This window comes from Dendropsophus ebraccatus, chromosome 4 (genome assembly GCF_027789765.1).
Source record: "Dendropsophus ebraccatus isolate aDenEbr1 chromosome 4, aDenEbr1.pat, whole genome shotgun sequence".
In the NCBI taxonomy this organism is placed as follows: Eukaryota; Metazoa; Chordata; class Amphibia; order Anura; family Hylidae; genus Dendropsophus; species Dendropsophus ebraccatus.
The window spans coordinates 5,063,934-5,078,590 of NC_091457.1; positions in this window are offsets into that span (position 1 = coordinate 5,063,934).

Consider the following 14,657-nt stretch of genomic DNA (forward strand, 5'->3'; position numbering starts at 1 on the left):
GTTTTTTTCTTTGGAGGTTATTGTCTGTAGAGCTGTAGTAGCAGTACGACAAGATGCACAAATATCTAGATAGGCATTTGCCATATGATACCAATTATTAATTGATGCATGAGGACAAAAGAGTGGGCACTGTACCAAGAATAAACAAAAAAAAGGGCCTAGTCCTCAAGGCTATTCGTGTTGTGTTTGTAAAGATGTGTGGGAATAAAATTTTGGGAAAATTTGTCCCTCAAATCATGTATTGTTGCAGATATGCTTTAAGATACACTTCAAGTCTTAAAGTTAAACATGACTTTATAGAACTTGGACCCCACTGTATTAGGAAATTCTCTTACAGCAGATCAGCATCACTTAAAAGAGAGAGATGGTCAGGGTGTCCTGTTAGATGAGCCGATAGAAGAGAGATGCAGGCCGCCGCCATCACCATGTATCCTGTGTACAATGGATTGATGTTACCGGCTGTAATGTTTCACCCTTTCCTAATGACTTGTTCTGTAGATGATTATACACATGCAGTCAGTGCCAATCTTCTCTGGTTTCTGCAGGTTCCCAGGTCACAATGCTCAGCAAGCTGCTCCCCCGGACACAGGAAAATGGCCACCTCTAGTATGCACATGTGCTGCTATGACTGCGCCCAATGTCCAGAAGGAGAAATCTCCAATAGATCAGGTAGATTCTATCTTTTACTTCTTCTCGTTTACAACTCTGGGGTCTTTGCTGTGTAATTGTTTCTATGACTTATTCCAGAGTAATGGATTAGAAAATTTTTGATTGTTCAGGTCTGGATGGTCAGGGAATAGTTGCCGCTAAAAGGATTGAAGGCCAAGCAATGTCTGTGGTCTATAGTGTGTGATAGTTATGTTTGGTGTGTATTCAATTCCATGTTTTTCACTAGTTGTAAAATGAAACCTGTATTTTTTTTTTTTATCCTGGCTGTGAAATTTGGAAATTAAAGAGACTGGTTCAGTCTTTTGCTTCTATTTTTTAAATGTCCTAGCACTTTATTTATTAATTTAGTTATTTATTTATTGCATAATTTAGCCTAAGACTAATGCAGGGAAATTACAGGGACAAAAAAGTTCAGACCTCTGTGTTGAGCTTAGGGAAAGATCTAGGGAAAGGTAAGACACAGTTAAGTAGAGTCTTCTTAGCTTTTTCTTCTGTTTTCGTCACTTCTTTTATTCCTTCGCGTAGTCTAGCAGCCACAAATCAACTTTTATAAGTTCATATCAAACATTATTACCCTAAGAAGAAATAAAACAAGTGCAATTGTGAAAAGGAAATAACTTAAGGATAAGGACACTGCTAAAGGGATTTATTGTTATATATTGCACCCCAGCATACAAAGAACAAATATAGTAGCACATGTGACCACAAGGAATGAGCGTCTCTTACCTAGACTTTCTATTACAGATAGTGAGAACTGCAGGAAATGTCCAGAAGACGCCTGGTCAAATGAGAACAGAACATTGTGTGTGATGAAGGAGATGGAATATTTATCTTATACTGAGGACATCATTTCTATCGCTTTTTCCTCTTTAGCCACTTTCTTCTGGATTCTGACTCTTCTCATTCTTCTCATTTTTGTTTCCCAACGTGACACGGCGATTGTGAGAGCGAATAACAAGAACCTGAGCTTTGTCCTCCTGGTCTCCATCATGCTGAGCTTCCTCTCTGTCTTCTTGTTCCTCGGTCGTCCTGTGGATACAACCTGCAGGTTACGTCAGATCTCTACTGGAATACTACTCTCAATATCCATCTCTTCATTGTTGGCCAAGACCATCATGGTTTACATGGCATTCAGAGCCACCAAGCCTGGAAGTGTGTGGAGCAGATGGAGTGGAGTAACACTCCCTAACTGTGTGCTCCTGATCTGCTCCTCTGTCCAGGGGGTCATCTGTATGAGTTGGGTGACCCTCTCTCCCCCCTTCCAGGAGCTGGACACACACTCTTATAAGGAGAAGATGGTAGTTCAGTGTAATGAAGGGTCAGATCTTTGGTTCTACTCTGTCCTGGGTTATATGGGGATTCTGGCCGCTGTTAGTTTTATTACAGCTTTCTTAGCCAGGACATTACCGGACAGTTTCAATGAGGCCAAGTACATCACCTTCAGCATGCTGGTGTTCTGCAGTGTCTGGATAGCCATGATCCCGGCTTATCTCAGCACCAAAGGCAAATACATGGTGGCCGTGGAGATATTTGCCATCCTGACCTCTAACGCTGGACTGTTGGGCTGTATATTCTTCCCCAAATGTTATATCATTCTGTTCAAGCCGGAACTAAATACAAGAAAACATATTCTAGGAACTAAAAATACTATGTTACATCATTGATCCCAGATTATATTTGTATAAGTACCAAGAGCAAAGAGCAGTTACTTTGTGTCTGGATCTAGTGAGCTGAATATTTTTATTATTACATAAATCTAATAAATCAAAAGTGAAGCATTCAAATTTAAGGAGAATTTATTTAATAAAATAGTATTTTTCATAAGCTCTATGTTATGAATAGCGGTACACTCGGTCAGAGAGGGGATGGGGAAGACACATAGACAGAAGACCCTGCACTTGCCCCTGACCACTGTCCCTGTCTTCTTCCTACAATCAGCCCTAGGCGGCTACAGACAACTGGGCGACGGTCCAAAACTTATGTACACTGGCACACTGAAGGCAGGCAAGACAGACAAACACAATAACATAGGGTCAGAAACCAGGTCAAAATCAGAGCACAGTGAGGTAGTAAATCTGAGGCAATCGTATAGTAAGGTCACATAGTGAATTGCCAGGGTAGGTGTAAAGCAAGGATAGTCCAGGCAACAAAGCAAAAGATCAGACAGTCAAAAGGTGAACGCAGAATAAACACAGAGAGAATTGGACTTGCTAGGGAGAAACTGGACTCAATAGTGAGGGAAAGGTTAATAGGAGGTCAGGGGTCTAGTCCAGAACGTGATCAGACCAGCCCCCTGATCTCCACCCACAGACACCTAATAACTAGAGATGAGCGAATAGTGAAATATTCGATTTGGTTGGATTCGATGCTAATAGCTCACGATATACGACTATTCGAACGAATATCGAATCCCATTATAGTCTATGAAAGAAAAATTGTTGGGACCTGGAAATCAAGATTGGACCACTAGGAGGTCAACAAGTGCACAATGAAACCTCAGGAAATTATGCTAACTAGTGATAAGCGAGTACTAAAATGCTCGGATGCTCGTTACTCAATACAAATATTTCCCGATACTTGGGTGCTCGTTTCAAGTTACGAACCCCATTGAAGTCAATGGTAAACTCGACAATTTTTGCAGGGGACCCAAGCTTGGCACAGGAAAGGTTGTGTGAAAACCTGACAACCTCAGAAAATGATGGAAACACAATGGAAATGGACAGGAAACAGCAGGGGCAGCATGTATGGATGCCTCTGAGACTGCGTAATTGCACCATTACGCCAAATTCTGGTAAACAGCATGGCAGTGATCACATAGTGAAGGATTAAAACAGAGTTAGCATATAAATCACCCCAAGATTTGGCCTGATGCAGCATGGCAGTGACAACACAGGGAACCATTTAAACAGAGGTAGGATATGAACCACCCCAAATTTTTTCCTGACACAGCATGGTGGTGAGGACACAGGGAACCATTAAAACAGAGGTAGCATATGAACCACGCCAAAAACTTGACACAGCATGGCGGTGATGACAGAGTGAACCAGGTAGAAACGATAGCATGTGAGCCTCCTAAACATTATGCCAGACACAGGATGGCAGTGATGTCAGAGTGACCCAGGTAGAAACGATAGCATGTGAGCCTCCCAAAAATTATGCCAGACACAGCATGGCGGTGATGACAGAGTGACCCAGGTAGAAGCGGTAGCAGCTGATGCCTCCCAAAAATTATGCCAGACACAGCATGGCGGCGATGACAGAGTGACCCAGGTAGAAGCGGTAGCAGGTGAGCTTCCTAAAAATTATTCCAGACACAGCATGGCATTGAGGACAGAGTGACCCAAGAATTGGCTGTTGGCTGAGAATTGAAGGAGGAGATAATATATACGAAGAATACTCATGTTGAGCTGCTTTCCCCCGGGTGGGCAGTTGAATTCACGTGAAATCCAGGCTTTGTTCATTTTTATAAAAGTCAGCCTGTCAGCGCTGTCAGTTGACAGGTGGGTGCACTTATCAGTGATGATGCCACCAGCTGCACTGAAGACCCGTTCTGACAACACGCTAGGGGCAGGGCAGCCCAGAACCTCCATTCTTAACGCCAGTTTGGGCCACGTATCCAGCTTTGCAACCCAGTAGTTGTATGTAGCAGAGTGATCCGGATTGGTATGGTCAGCAAGGTACTCTCTCACCATCTTTCTGAAGGCCTCCCCCCTACTCTGTCTAGACTGGGGACGGTTGACATAGTCATGCTGGGGTGCCATGAAACTGTCAAAGGCCTTGGAGAGTGTTCCCCTACCTTTTGACAAGCATCCTGCTCCACCCCTCCTCTCCCCCACTTTTTGGCCCACAGAACTACGTCCTCTGGTGCTAGTGGTGTCAGATGGAAAGTACATTTTCACCTTTAGCACCAGGGACTGTTGATATTGATTCACTCTCATACTGCCTTCCTCGGCAGCAATGAGAGTGGAAAAGTTCTGCTTATACCGAGGGTCCAGGAGGGTAAACACCCAGTAATCAATGTTGTAAAAAAAAAATTTAACCAGAGGGTCATGGGAAAGACAGCCTAACATAAAGTCAGCCATGTGTGCCAGGGTCCCAACACGCAAGAACTTCCTCTCCTCAATAGGCTGACTCTCAATTTCCTCCTCCTCCTCCACCACTTTCTCCTTCTCAGGCCATACACGCGTAACAGCTAAGGATTGAGCATGGGTACCCTCTTCAGTCATGGCAGCAGTCTGCTCCTCTTCCTCTACTTCGTGCTGAGAAGCAGACGTGAGGATGAGCTGGCTATCTAGCGGCGGATGTTGTTCCCCCGTCTCCTGAGACAAAGGAAAAAGTCTCAGACTTCAGGTTGAGCAGGGAGATTTGAAGCATATGGGATGGTGATGCTGATGATGGATTCGCCGCTGACCATCTCTGTTAATTCCTTAAAGAGGGCCAGTACTTGACAGTTAGCAGACATCCACTCCTCATTGTAGATTTGAGGAAGCTGACTGACCTGACTACCGCTTCTTGGCGAGGTTGACATTTGGCATTCCACAATGGCTCTGCGTTGCTGGTAAACCCTGGCTACCATCTGGAAGGTTGAATTCCACTGCGTGGGCACGTGGCACAGCAGTCGGTGATCTGGCAGTTGCAAGCGCCTTCGCACTGCCCTTAGGGTGTCAGCATCTGTGGTTGACTTGCGGAAATGTGCACAGATGCAACGCACCTTTGTGAGCAAGTCAGCCAATTTCGGGTTTGTTTTAAGGAACCCCTGCACCACTAGGTTGAACACATGGGCCAGGCATGCCACATCTGTGAGGCTGCCAAGTCGCAGAGCTGCCACCAGGTTCCACCCGTTGTCACACACAACTATACCTGCCTTGATGCCCTGCAACAGCTCCTGGGTGGTGGCCACATTCTCATGCAAGGTAATAGAGAGGAGGAGGAAGAGGAGAAGGAGATAGAGGTATACTACCTCTGACCACCCCTCTTCCTCTTCCAACCGGTCCTGTGACTGACCTTGCCTCTCCCTCAGAAGCTAAGTGTAAGTGCTGCTATATAGTGTATGCCACCCTCTTACACAGGACAATAAGAAGTGAACTTGAATATAACTGCACGAACAAATGAAGAAATTAGAAAATACACTGGTCACACTAGTTTTTGGAGGTTTGCGTATACGATCTGTGGGTAACTGAAGCTATATAGTGTATGCCACCCTCTTATATGGGGTGATAAGCAGTGAGCTTGGATATGATAGCAATAAGAAATGAAGAAAAATAAGAAAATATACTGGTCACACTAGTTTTTGGAGGTTGGCGTATAGTCTGTGTGTGGTATATGGTGTATGCCACCTGTTACACAGGACAATGAGCAGTGAGGTTCTATGCAGCTGTGCTACAAATCACAGCAATACAATGTATAACAGCAGCAGCACCAGCCACAAAAAAATATAATAGTACTGAGCATTTCTTAGGGGTCTGTATGCAACACCTTCTGTCCCCTTTCTGCCAGCAGACGATCACCACAGTGTGCTGCTAAAATCATGGTAGCTGCACTGCAAGTCCCAGCCAGCAGTCTGGAGTAATCCCCCCTCCCCCCAAAAAAATAAATAAAAAATTAAGCCCTTACAAGGGCTGTTTGGTTGTTTTGCTAGTATTCCTGCCTACTGGAACGCTAATTCCCTCCCTAACGCTCTCCCTGACAAGAATCAGCTCTGTCCTTATTCTCTTTCAGCATGCATTTGAGTCGAGCGCCGACGGCCCAACTTTTTATATGGCAGGGTCATCTGATCTGGCCAAGCAATCGCTGCTATTGACATGTATGGGTCTCACGTGATGGCAGGATGTACCAGAGAGTCACCTGCATGTTAATAAACTGAGATATTGCACCCAAACTTACAGGAAACGAATGATGCCATTTTCTTGAGCATCGCAAGATGCTCCTCCGAGTAACAAGTACCATCGAGTACCAAGCTCGGATGAGCATGCTCGCTCATCACTAATGCCAACACCTATGAATGCATATGGGACAGCAGGGGAAGCATGCCTGGGTACATAAACGTAAAGTAGAAGTGTTCCTTTTGGTCTAGCTGTACTTGCGTTGAAATTAAGAGGTGCGTAATATTAGTGTATGGTTGTTTCTTGTTTATTCAGTACGCTTGTGAAATACAATTGTTTGCAGAGTTATATATTGCTCAGCCAGTGATGTGAATAGCACACATGTATATATTGCATATTTATATATATTCACTTTCAGTATTACGCCACTATCACAGACTATCAACTATAGACTTCAAACACAATATAACCGCTTTGTATAATGGAAAAAAACTTATTTCCTCTACATTAGCGTGGACAGAAAGCCAAATATTGAGCAAAAGAAAATTTATCATTCAGTTATTTAAATCACTAAAAAGCAAAGTTTGTGTGGGGATTACTTTAAACGGCAATAGAGTCTCTCTCCCCATGCTGTTTAGCCAAACAGCATTCCTTTTATTTTTTGAGGCAATGGAAGAGTTTGGAATTCTTGTAAGCAGTCGTCCCACCCAGCCCTTTGACTGCTCCAGTAAAGACGGACCCGGATCAGCTGTGGAAATAGCTGATGAATTTAATAAAAGTGTCAATAACCTACAGTTACTGTCTAAAGCTACTGGTTCACTTCACCTAGGTCAGACACCTCTGTGACATGTATCTGTCCTCTAAAATCACAAATAGTATTCTCTTACAAGGCCCATGAGGTGCGCCTGCGAAAAATTAGCTTGAGGCCCATGAGGTGAGCCCTTAAAAAAAATTGTATAAAGGCTTTTGCAGTGAGCCTTCAAATAAATTTTGTAGAGGCCTGTGAACTTTGGCCCATGAGGTGAGCCCTCAAAAAAATTGTATAGAGGCCTATGAACTTTGGCCCATGAGGTGAGCCCTCAAAAAAAAAATGTAAAGAGGCCTTTTTTTTTTTTTTTAATCATTTATAATTATATGCTTTATGGAAGTAGGTTTTGTAGTGCAGTTTGGTGTCCGCCTTCGCCTCGGTGGAAGTGCGGCCCTCGCACGGGTGGACGGGGGCGGGAACCCTGCGCGAGTGCAGGTAAATGCAGATTGTACAGCTAATGGGAGGAGGAAGTGGGGGAGAGATAAGCATTATCACGTGAATTGTGAATTAAGTTCGGAGACCCTCGTTGTGACTCCACGGGAGGAATAGGTTTTGTACTGGTTTAAGGGTATATAAGAGTAACTGTTCCTTGTGAGGGTGGGAAGGGGTATTTATGAAATATTATGATTGTGAGTGATTTTATAAGACATGTTAATTGTTTATTTCTAATAAAGACTAAATAAAAAAATAGAATAAAAATTAGGCCCAAGAGGTGAACCCTCAGAAAAATTGTATAGAGGCCTATGAATTTAGTCCCAGGAGGAGAGCCCTTAAAAAAATTGTATAGAGGCCTATAAACTGAGGCCCATGAGGTGAATCCTCAAAAAATTGTAGAGAGGCTTATGAACTTAGGCCCATGAGGTGAGCCCTCAAAAAAAATGTATAGAGGCCTATGAACTTTGGCACACGAGGTGCGCCCTCAAAAAAAATGTAAAGAGGCCTATGATATTAGGCCGAAGAGGTGAGCCCTCAAAAAATTGCATAGAGGCCTATGAAATTAGGCCCAGGAGGTGAGTCCTTAAAAAAATTGTATAGAGGCCTATGAACTGAGGCCCGTGAGATGAGCCCTCAAAAAAATGTATAGAGGCCTTTGAAAATTAGGCCCAAGAGGTGAGCCCTCAAAAAAATTGTATAGAGAAATATGAAATTAGACCCAGGAGGTGAGCCCTCAAAAAAATTGTATAGAGGCCTATGAACTTAGACCCTTGAGGTGAACCCTCAATAAAAATGTATAAAGGCCTTTAAAATTAGGCCCAAGAGGTGAGCCCTCAAAAAAATTGTATAGAGGCATATGAAATTAGGCCCAGAAGTGAGCCCTTAAAAAAAATTGTAAAGAGGCCTATGAACTGAGGCCCATGAGGTGAGCCCTCACAAAAATGTATAAAGGCCTTTGAAATTAGGCCCAAGAGGTGAGCCCTCAAAAAAATTGTATAGAGGCCTATGACATTAGGCCCAGAAGTGAGCCCTTAAAAAAATTGTAAAGAGGTCTATGAACTGAGGCCCATGAGGTGAGCCCTCAAAAAAATTGTATAGAAGCCTATGAACTTAGGCCCATGAGGTGGGCCCTCAAAAAAAATTGTATAGAGGCCTATTAACCTAGGCGCATGAGGTGAGCCCTCAAAAAATTGTATAGAGGCCTATGAAATTAGGCCCATGAGGTGAGCCCTTAAAAAAATTGTGAACATGGCCCTTCAGATGAGCCTTGATGTATATTTTTTTTAAATGGCCCATGATAGTGGAGGAGGAGGATGAAATGACCTAGAGCTGAAACATGCGACTTTACTTCTCTAGGCTTTCAACTGGTGGAGAAGAAAAGTCTTGGTCTATCCACTGGGCGTTCATTTTGATGAGCGTCAGTCGGTAAGCAGTGTCAGTTAACAGGCAGCTGCGCTTATCTGTGATGATGCCCCCAACATAAATTTAGCCATGTGTGCCAGGCTGTGAATTGGCATCACTTCGTTACCCCCACTAGAAGTATCGCTCAACATTTCCTCCTCCTCTTCCTCCTCTGCCTCCTCTTCGCCCCATCCTCGCTGGACCAATGGCACACAACGGCACCGCTAGCCTCGCTGACAGTGTGGCCAACAGCCTCCTCCTCTTCTTCCTCCAGGAATCAGAAGGAATGAGAAGCTTACAGGATTGTAGTGTGACTGTCTAGTTCCGTCACATCTCCTCCTATACCGGCCTCCTGTGCGTGCAAGCCGGTCTCCCTGATGGTGATGAGGGACTCTTTAACAACGCATAGGAGTGGGATGGTTAGGCTCACTATGGCATCGTCGCAGCTGACCCTCTTGGTGGACTCCTCGAATATCCTCAAAACTTCACATAAGTCTGCCATCCATGGCCACTCATGGTTGGCAAACTGAGGGAGCTGAGTTGAAGGCATCCATGGGTTTTGGAGCTGGTATTCCATGAGAGCTCTCTGTTGCTCATACACCTTGGTCAACTTATGATAAGTAGAATTCCAGCAAGTGGTGACATTGCACAACAGCCGGTGTTCGAGAAAATGCAGGTGTTTTTTAAGCTTTTTAAGGTTAGCAGCCATCACGGTGGACTTCCGAAAGTGGGCACACAGGTGCCTTGCTTTCACCAGTAGCTCCGGCAGGTCGGGGTAGGTCTTTAAAAAGTGCTGCACCACCAAATTAAGAATGGACCAGGCATGGAACGTGTTTGAGATCTCCAAGCTCCAGAGCTTCCACCAAGTTACGGCCATTATCACACACGACCATGCCTTGTCCCAGCTGCAGCGGCGACAGCCAAATTTCTGCCTGCTGCAAGATTGGCATCCTTTACCTCTAGGGCCCTGTGCTTCTTATCACCCAGGCTGATCAGCTTGAGCACGGCCTTTTGACGTCTCCCCGCGCCAGTGCTGCAATATTTCCAGCTCACTGCTGAGAACAATTTTACTGAGGAGGAGGAGGAGAGGGAGGGGTTGTCAGAGCCCGAGCTGGCAATCTTAGTCGGGGGGAGGAGGAAGGCTGTTTGAGACCTGGTACCCGCCTCCACAACATTCACCCAGTGTGCCATCAGTAACTGGAAAAGTAGTGGCGGCTAGGGACGGAATACCGAGGTGCGGCAGCTGCCATCAGATCAAGGAAGGCTTGCATCTCCATAAGCCTAAATGGCAACATCTCCATGGCCAGCATTTTGGAGATGTGGCATTTTATGTTTTGGGCAGAGGGGTGAGTAGAGGCAAGGGCGTTGCTAGGATTCATGGGGCCCCATATCAAAAAAACGTATCAGGCCCCTCTCCCCTACACACTATACTATTATATATATATATATATATATATATATATATATATATATATATATACTTGGTGATGTGGCCAAAAAATAAATCTCTTGTGGCCAGAGACGGAATCATGTGTGCAGCCACAACAGTGACTGCCAGAAAACAAAGCCAATGTCTACTTGTTCTGACCATCCACTGTATTTAACTATAACAGCCTATTAAGAGCCTCATGGTTATATATATAGGTTCAGAAACAGACTACCTTTTGCTTAACCCCTCATGTACTGCACTGTGTAAGTGACCCAATGTTCTCTTATATGCTGCAACACAAAAAAGGGATAATAAGTTAAAGACAATTAGCTCTCTCCCTCATTACTCCTGCACTGGTAATCTCTAACCTCTGTTCTCTGAGCTCTTCAGAGGTCAGGGGTTATCAGAGTAGTGAGGCAGAGAGCTAATTGTCTTTAGCCTATTAACCCTATTTTGTGTTGCAGCATGTAAGATAACACTGGGTTACTTACACACTGCAGTAAATAAGAGGTTAAGCAGAAGGACACAGGAGCTCTTACCTTCCCTGTGCATCTCCGGGCCCCCCTCCCCCAGGGGCCCCATAGCACTTGCCTTCCCTGCCTCTATGATAGTTGTACCACTGGAAGAGGGCACCAAAGTGGCCGAAGCACAGGCAGATGGCGAGGTGTCCTGGATGGTGGTCTGGACTGTAGCACTAGCAGAGAGAACAGGGGAAGAGCCAGCAGTGGCAACGCTGGGCTGCAGGTTCTCATAAGTTTGCTCTTTCCCACTGAGCTTTGCTTCCAGGTGACGCCGCATGGCTGAGGCGGTCAAGTTGCTCTTCTCCGAGCCTCAGTTTGGAGTGACATAGCGTGCACACAGCGCTCAGCTTGTCATCCGTCAAACATCTTGTCAAACATTAAAAAACATTCACACCAAAAAACTGTGTGACCTCAAGGTTGGAGCTTGGTGTGACTGGCTGCTTTAGGGAAAAGCTTCGGCCATGGTGAACCTGGCCTGCCTTCGCTGACTCATCTGTCCTCTACCTCTGGACATCCCTCTGCCTCTTTGCGCCTTTGTTGGTGTGACGCGGGCCTCCACACCTCCACTATTTTCTCCACTGGACATCACCCCTTGCCAGGTCGGGTCGTTCGCTTCATCGCCCAGCCCCTCCTCTTCTATCTCCTCACTCTGCTGCTCTTCCTGCACACTGGGCATGTCAACTATTTGGCTTAAAGGCAATTGGGTCTCCTCATTGTCAGTCCTTACGACTTCAGGTTGCTGGTTCACAACAGCAAAATCAACTGGACATGGTGAATGCTCCAGATTTTGTGCATCACTGCAGATAAAATCCTCAGAATACAGCAATTGCTGTGCTCAGGGAGACCAGCAACAAAAAATCAAATGGAGTACTCACTGAAGAGTCTCCTTTGATACATTGATACATATAAATATGCAAAAGAGGAGTCTGTGGAGCCTCAGTTACGAGCTTCAAAACACAGAAATAGCCAGATATCCCTCCAGGGGAGGAAAGTCTATTGCCAAGGGGGTGACTCCCAGTGGGGAGATCACCAAACCACCCTGATATGTAGCCCCCTAAGTGCTACTCGATTGCGAGTATTGGAACATGATAATGGTTTACCAAGACAGACATCCACAGACGGCCGTTTCAGAGTAGGAGACCAGAAACAAAAAATCAAATGGAGTACTCACTGAAGAGTCTCCATTGATACATTGCCCCTATAAATTTAAATATGCAAAAGAGGGGTTTTTTGAGCCACAGTTACGAGTCTCAAAACAGCTAAAATCCTCAGGTAGCTCCTGGGATTCATCAAGTATTTAAACACTCTCCAATTAGGAAAAAGGACCTGAAAAGAGCTCCTCGGAGTGGGCAAGGGTGGGATGACTATAGACTAATTGTGCCGGTTTGGAGATATGAGTGTTAGACTCTTGGCTAGCCTCGAGACTGGAGTGAGTGGATAAATGACTGGAAGCACTCTCATCCATCCATCGTAACACTTGGTCACGCTGATCGGGCCTCAACATTTGTGTACCCCACCCCCTGCACAACTGTTCTATAAAGCCAGGGATGGTGGATGCATGCGATACTGGACGTCCCTCTAAAACACGCTCTGTATCCCCAATCACTTGACCGCGGCTTGGTACTCCAGCAGCATTTCCATGTCCCTGTCCTCTTCACTTTGCGGTACGCATTATAGTAGCCATTTAACTTTTTTTCAATACAATTTAGCTGAACCAGATTTTAATTTATCCCACACTAACAGTTTACAGCCGTATACCAGATATAGAATTGTTTTTAAAACAATAGAAATAAAGGGCTGGTCAATGCCTTCACTGGACGCAGACTGCGCAAATCTGTGGTAGCAAGATAAAAGGTATTATCCCACAATTACAGTATATAGCCGTATACCGGATATAGAATTGTTTTTATAACAATAGACATAAAGGGCTGGTCAACGCCTTCACTGGACGTAGACTGGGCAAATCTGTGATAGCAAGATAAATGGTATTATCCCAAAATTGCAGTATAAGGCTATGTTCACACTACGTAAAAAAAAACATGGCCATTTTTCATAGCAAGGGTGTATTGGCCCAAACAATAAAATAACGGTGTAAAATAACGGCCGTTGTTTGCACACCTACAGCTGTTGTTATGACATACGGCCGTGTTTTTTACGTGGTGTGAACCCGGCCTAAAGCCGTATACCGGATATAGAATTGTTTTTACAACAGTAGAAATAAAGGGCTGGTCAACGCCTTCACTGGACGCAGACTGTGCAAATCTGTAGTAGCAAGATAATAGCTATTATCGCCCACACACAGTATACAGCTGTATACACTATCAGTGGGTATACACACTCTATACCCACTGCCTGTTTCACAACAGCTTATACAGTGTATACATACTGCCTGTCTCACAACTTCTTATACAGTGTGTGTATACACTGCCTGTCTCACAACAGCTTATACAGTGTATACACACTGCCTGTCTCACAACAGCTTATACAGTGTATACACACTGCCTGTCTCACAAGAGCTTATACAGTGTATACACACTGCCTGTCTCACAACTGCTTATACAGTGTGTCTATACACACTGCCTGTCTCACAAAAGCTTATAAATCTCAGTTTTTTTCATAGTTTTAGCCCTAACAAGGGCTTTTAGGGATCCCTTCCTACCTAAATTCACCTAAAAGCTCTCTCCCCCTGGTATACAGTCTGTCCCTCTCTAGCTCCAACCAGCATGTGACGCGAATCTGAAATTACTATTCTTGTATTCAGGAAGTCACATGGTTTAGCCAGCCAATCACAGTTAGAGTTTTTTTTTTTTTTTTTTTGCATCCTGCCTATTTCTAGTGCCTGTCCCTCCCCCCTGCATGTTGGCTGGAAAAAAGCGCCAGGGGATGTGGGAGGGCGAATCGAATTTTTACTGAATTTTGGCTTGAATATTCGACCGAAGTCGAATGCCTTGAATAGCTGTTCAATCGAATTCTATTAGCTCATCTCTATTATTTACTATATCTAGCTCCCCTTCGACTATCATCTGTATTTAAACCTGAATAAACACCTCAAGGGAACCAAATTTCACACCATTTCTGATGCCAAGGCTGCTACAGATGACTGGTCTGAGGCACAATTGAAATCCTCCTTTTTGCATGGCTTACAGAACTTCAAATGAATGGGTTACGGAGCTTATGAATATCGATGTAAGAAGTGTGATGACGTCGGTGGAGAGTATGTCGAATAAAAAAAAAGTTTCATCTTCCTTTCTCATTTTTTTCTGGGTAAAACCAAAGACTTATCAGCAGCCCCTCAAAATTGCATGAATGGTTGGAGAGGGGGGTGGTGGTTAGTTGCGTGTATGGCTAGGGGGTAGTTGTGTGTATGGCGGGTGGATCGGGTGTTGGATGTCATCTGAAGGAGTGCCAGGCTGAAGGAGCTTTATGTTACCTAAAGGGATGGGGGGGGGGGATAAAAGGTTTCAAACAGGGCGCCATTTACCCTCAGGCTGATCCTGATGTTATACTTTATGCTTGTATGTAATATTGTTTGTGAATTTACATATCCTAAATAAGAGCTATAAGCTATATGA